The following is a 5,276-nucleotide window of genomic DNA, read 5'->3' on the forward strand; positions in this document are numbered from 1 at the left end:
TATCGACATCTCCAGTTCTCTATATGGGCTTTTGATTTGTCGATATCTTGAGTACTCTACATGAAAATTTTGACTTGTTGATATCTCTGAGATTTCTACATGCAGAAATGACTTGTCGATATCTCTAGGATCTTTACATACACATTTTGACTTGTCAATATCTCTAAGATCTCTACATGAGGTATTGACTTGTCGATATCTAAGATCTCTACATGCAAAAATGACTTGTCGATATCTCTTGGAACTTCCCTACAAGTCATTTTGGACTTCTCGATATCCCTTGATCTGGGACTTATATCTTGACTTAGAACATGTTCCCTAACATTATTCAACTCCAATCTGCTACACTTTTCTCTGAGGCATGATCAGGACTTAATCTTCTTCCAGAGTTTATTCCTTAGCTTGAAACTGTTCACAGAAAAATCCCCCAGTCTAATCTACTAAATATTTTTACAAACTCAAGAAATACAGTTATAGACTACAAATATTGATTATCATATAAATTAATCTTAGGGCTGTCAATATGACTTAGTCTTGTTATTATACAGACATGTCTTGCACGATACTTCGGCATACCGGTGTTGCATCAGGACAGATCATCAGGTGCAATGCATGTGTCTTGAGAGATTTCAATCATTTATTGATAATCATAAAAGACTAAATGAAAGTTTAGTTCTTAATTCCTAAACAGAATATTGTTACAAATCTGATGATTCAGTTTTTTTTATGTCTTACTATATTTAAATATTAGTCACTATTGCTTAATTACCAAAATGTTTTAACAAAAAGGTATTGCAAATTATCAAAATATTTTTATTTGAGAAACCTGAAATTGTTTTGAGGCTTTATAATTATGATTTTAATATACTTGTTGAGCATCCTTTCACTCATACTTGCCTGTTTTAAATTTAAAGTTTCGGTGAAAGGTAAACTTGCAAGGTTTAATCGCGTTGGTTGAAAGAAAAGAAAGGGAGGGAACTGCAAATATGGTTGATTCAAGGTATGCGATAATCAAGTAAGTTTTATTATATAAAGTTGTTTTGTATATATATTAGTTATGTTATGAAATAATTGGGCCTAGTATACTTTTTTTCGAAGTTATACTATTGGGTTTGGTTTTATGATTTGGATTTTTTAAAAGAATTTTAAAAGAGTGAAAAAATTTATCTGTGAAAATTTGGAATTCTTGTTTTTAGAACTATAACCTAAAAGATATTGGTTTAGTTGGGGTTGCAGATACTGTATTGCAGTTGCTGATAATTGTTTATTATTAAAAATGTTACTTTATTTTGAGATTTTATCGTGACGACCAAATACTCTAACCCGAATTTGGAGACGTTACACATGTCGTGTATCTATTTCAAAAAAAATAAATATGATATTAATTATATTTGTGATAGGGATAAATAAATCCTGATTGTATAATTAAATATTGCAAGGTGTGGGCTGCTAGGCCCAATAAGAAGATGTATGACATTCAGACCAAAAAGGTCAACACATTGATCAGGCCTGATGGACCAGATCAGGCCTGATGGAACAAAGAAGGCCTAAAAGCCCTGATTATTTATTAATTTCGTGATTAATAAATAAAGGAGGAAAAAGCTATTAAGATAAGTCCTAGTGGGAATATAAATCCTTGTAGATTGGCCTCAAGGGGACCTAAAAGGATAAGGAATCAGTTTCCTACTATCTAGGACTCCAAAGTCCATTCTAATTATGAGACTTGCCCACCAAGTCTCCTATACCAAGTCCAATTCAAGGACTCTCAACATCTATATAAGGGGTCTCACCCCACAAATCAGAACTACGTTTTTTGGCTTGATTCTCTAATTCACAGAGATACGTGGGCATTTCGTAAAGGCAGAATTAAGCTACGAAACACGAGAGCAGCCATTAAAGGCCTTGAGCTCCTGAATCTTAGTAATAAATACAGCAAATAATAACCTTAGTTTTTTATCCATAACATTTGGCGCCGTCTGTGGGAAAGCACAACAACAACCATGGCGAGAACACGGAGAACAATTAGAGCTCTAGAGGAAGGAACACCATCAGGGACAACCCAGGTGATTTCGTCAACCGTGGAGATTCCTCCCCATTCAACTTATGCATCTACTCAAGGGGAAGCCCAAATAGGGGCAACTCAACCTCAGCCACAAAAGACAACTCCCCCGACTATTCAAGGTACGAATCCTCAAGTTCAACAAGTACATGTACCTGTGAATTCTCGACCCGTCGGGTATGAATATTCAACTGTTGTTACTACTAACCCCCCTTATGGGATGCCCCTTTACCCCGAGGTTGGAGGAAGTGGATATGCTGGGCGGAGTGAAGCACGAGGGCAATCGCCCCCCTATATACGAGGTTTGGCTCCTATCCCCGAGGATCGGGAATTTTCTGGTCCTTACACTGAGAGAGACTCTGAATCTTCGGATGATGAAGTGGCCCCAAGAAGGAGGTGTCCTGGCAAAGAGCCGATGGCCGATGGAAGGCAACGCCCTCAAAGCACCCAAGGGGCGAATCCCCAAGAAGTGCAGGAAAGAATCAGGGCTCATGAGGCTGAGATCCAAAGGCTGAAGCGTGACTTGGAAGCTCACCAGGCCACCAGATCCCAGATAGCTCCTAGGGGGAGGAATCCTCCTCCTGTCATAGACCTGGATGGTCCGGTACGAAGAAGGGCTGTCGCCCCAAGAACTGATCCAAGCAATCTCCTTCCCCTTGGAGATCCTGATGATCCAACTCCACCTTTCACAGAAGAGATAATGAATGCCCATATCTCAAGGAAATTCAAGATGCCCACTATCAAAGCCTATGATGGCACGGGAGACCCCGCTAATCATGTTAGGACATTCTCTAATGCACTGCTGCTGCAACCCGTGAATGATGTTATAAAGTGTCGGGCTTTCCCTCAAACCCTGTCGGGTATGGCTCAAAGATGGTATAGTCGCTTACCCTCAAACTCTATTGGATCGTTCAGAGAGTTAAGTCTGGCTTTTATTAAGCAGTTCATCAGTGGGAGAGTCCATGAGAAAAGTTCAGCATGTCTTATGAGTATTGTGCAGGGAGCTAAGGAATCTTTAAGAGATTACCTGAATCGTTTCACAAAGGAGGCTTTAAAAGTCCCAGACCTTGACGATAAGGTGGCCATGATAGCACTGCAACAAGGAACTAAGGATGAGTTTTTCAAGATGTCTTTGGCCAAACGTCCCCCTGAAAGCATGTTGCAGCTCCAAGAGAGGGCAGGGAAGTATATCAAGGTTGAAGAAAGTATGAGGAAGACCGTAGTAAGTAATGAGCCCACTGGAAACAAGAAGAGGAAAACTGATTTAGAATATATTGGAAAGGACAAGTATCCTAGAACCGAACAAAATTCTGATTCAACCCCCAAGAAGGGAGGACCTGGGCAAAAGTTCACTGAATATGCTAAGCTGAATGCTCCTAGAAGCCAGATTTTGATGGAGATTGAGAAAGATAGAGATATTCGCTGGCCTAAGCCCTTGAAGGCTGATCCCGCCAAACTAGATAAGAGCAAGTATTGCAGATTTCACAAAGATGTTGGCCATGACACCGATGAGTGTAGGCAATTGAAAGACGAAATTGAGTTTTTGATTCGAAAAGGGAGATTGAACACTGGAGAAGGAGGGGACAGGAATAATAATGGAAGGAAGAAATTTGAAGATCGTAGGAGGGACCAAGACGATTAGGGGTGGAATCCCCAACCTAGAGGGCCAGTTATAAATGCGATTTTTGGAGGACCGCGACCTCGAGGGCCTGTAATAAACACGATCTTTGGAGGTTCCACTGCTGCCGGATTATCCAAAAAATCCAGAAAGACATATACTAGAGAGGTTATGCATATTGTAGGAGAAGCCCCGAAGAGGGCCAGGACATAAGTAACATTGGCTTTTGATGATTCTGACCTAGAGGGTGTAAAGTTTCCTCATGACGACCCGCTGGTCATAACACCGATAATAGGAAATAGCCCGGTTAAGAGGGTCCTTGTGGATAATGGTACTTCTGTGGATATCTTGCTCCACGACACCTTTCTAAGGATGGGGTATAACGACTCCCAGTTGACACCAACTGACATGCCGATATATGTATTTGCTGAAGTAGAATGTCCTATAGAAGGTTTAATCAAGTTGCCAACCACCATAGGTACGGAACCAAGGCAAGCAACACAGATGTTGGACTTTGTGGTAGTAAAGGCTAGTTCGACCTACAACGCTATCATGGGAAGAACAGGGATACATGCCTTTAAGGCAGTCCCTTCTTCTTATCATTCAGTTATGAAATTTCCGACTCGAGATGGGATTGGAGAAGAAAGAGGAGATCAAAAAATGGCAAGAAGCTGTTATGTGGCCTCTTTGAGGGCAGATGGAGTCGGGGGGCAGGTTCTTCCTATTGAGGATATGGATGTCCGAGAAAATGATGAGAAGAGAGGAAAGCCAGTAGAAGACTTGGTTTCGATTCCTTTAGACCCCGAGAATCCTGAGAAGATGACTTTTATTGGAGCCACATTAGAGGAGCCCCTTAGAGGGAAATTGGTGAAATTTTTGCAAGAAAATAGTGATGTGTTTGCTTGGTCAGCAGCTGATATGCCGGGCATAGACTCGGGGCTGATTACTCATAAGCTAAACGTGGATCCAAGCAGGAAGACAGTGAAATAAAAGAAAAGAAATTTTGCCCTAGAAAGACAAGAGGCTATAAAACAGGAAGTAGAAAAGCTCTTAGAGGCTGGTTTCATTGAGGAGATTCAATTTCCGGAATGGTTGGCAAACCCTGTAATGGTAAAGAAGGCTAATGGGAAGTGGAGGATGTGTATAGACTTCACTGACCTGAATGATGCATGCCCTAAAGACTGTTTTCCATTGCCAAGGATTGATACTTTGATTGATGCCACTGTTGGGCATGAGATGCTGAGTTTCATGGATGGATTTAGCGGATACAACCAGATCAAAATGCATAAGGATGACATTCCAAAGGTATCATTCATCACTGACTTTGGTGTTTATTGTTATCTTGTTATGGCATTTGGTCTTAAGAATGCAGGAGCCACCTATCAAAGGTTGGTAAATAAAATTTTTAAGGACCTTATTGGAAAGACTATGGAAGTTTATGTTGATGACATGTTAGTCAAGAGTCTAGTAAAAATTGATCATATAACCCATTTGAGGGAAGCTTTTGAGGTCCTGAGGTACCACAAGATGATGTTGAACCCTACGAAGTGTGCCTTCGGAGTAGGATCTGGGAAATTCTTGGGATTGATGGTCTCAAAG

The sequence above is a fragment of the Apium graveolens genome, chromosome 1 (genome assembly GCF_009905375.1).
Source record: "Apium graveolens cultivar Ventura chromosome 1, ASM990537v1, whole genome shotgun sequence".
In the NCBI taxonomy this organism is placed as follows: Eukaryota; Viridiplantae; Streptophyta; class Magnoliopsida; order Apiales; family Apiaceae; genus Apium; species Apium graveolens.